We start from the raw sequence: 1,032 nt of genomic DNA, 5'->3' as shown, positions 1-1,032 counted from the left end.
GTGTAGCTGAGGCTACATGCTCTCAGGTCTTACTTGTAAAGGTGGTTCTTACATTAACAACTGGAGTGAAATGTCCAGAGGATATGAGGTGGGTAGAAGAAGTGCTTGCTGCAGTGTCTGATACTCTGTTTTGTGGATTCCCAGAAACACCTGAGGGACAGGGTGGCTTTGAAGAGTGATCCGATATGAGCAAGTGGATAAGAATAACATTAGAACTTGAAGTGTAACCATCAGTGTGACATTATTTGTTTTCTGGCTTTAGAGGACTAAATTATTCTGTTTATACTTATATTTGTCTTTTTGCAACTTTTTATTTTATATTGAAGTACAGGTGATTAGCAATGTTAGGTTAGCTTCAGGTGTACAGCAAAGTGATTCAGTTATACATGTACACATATCTATTCTTTTTCAAACTCTTTTTTTCCCATTTGGTTATATAATATTAAGTAGAGTTCCCTGTGCTATAGAGTAGGTCCTGTTTGGTTATATCTTTTAAATATAGCAGTAGTGGGAGGGATATCTAAGGAATTTGGGACTAACATCTATATTTGCCTTTTGTAAGGGCTCAACCCCAATAGGATGCTGGGAAAAGGCAAGTTTGGAGATGGAAGTGGTTCTCAGTCATCTTCAGTGATGGACCTGCACCAGAGAGGTGAGTGTATCTTTCATGAATTTTTTTTGGCGGGACCCAGTGGTGTGGCTTATGGGATTTTAGTTCCCCAACCAGGGATTGAACCTGGGCCACAGGAGTGAAAGTGCCGAGTCCTAACCACTAGACCACTGGGGAACTCCCAGAGGTGAGTGTATCTTGAGAGTACGACCCTCAACTGTAAAACATCCAGATAACTCCAAAAATCATACTGAACTTTAGTTTTGACAGGAGAACACAAACCGCGAGTTGTGAATAGAAAACAGAAGAGAACTGGACAGTCTGAGCAGAGTCTCTCCAAAAGCATAAATTTGCAGAGAGTATTTGGCATCTCTTTGGAAGGACTGATGCTAAAGCTGAAACTCCAGTACTTTGGCCACCTC

At 40.9% G+C, this 1,032-nt stretch overlaps 1 non-coding gene across 1 annotated transcript; it reads right to left on the bottom strand.

Moving 5' to 3' along the window:
• Window positions 1–715: 715 nt before the first annotated feature.
• Window positions 716–787, bottom strand: TRNAE-UUC (transfer RNA glutamic acid (anticodon UUC)). Its single transcript has one exon. It is a non-coding gene; the product is annotated as a tRNA-Glu (tRNA).
• Window positions 788–1,032: the final 245 nt, after the last annotated feature.

Source organism: Bos mutus, chromosome 8 (assembly GCF_027580195.1).
Source record: "Bos mutus isolate GX-2022 chromosome 8, NWIPB_WYAK_1.1, whole genome shotgun sequence".
Classification (NCBI taxonomy): domain Eukaryota; kingdom Metazoa; phylum Chordata; class Mammalia; order Artiodactyla; family Bovidae; genus Bos; species Bos mutus.
Note: the sequence above shows the minus strand (reverse complement) of the source record. Positions and strands in the feature narration are given on the sequence as shown.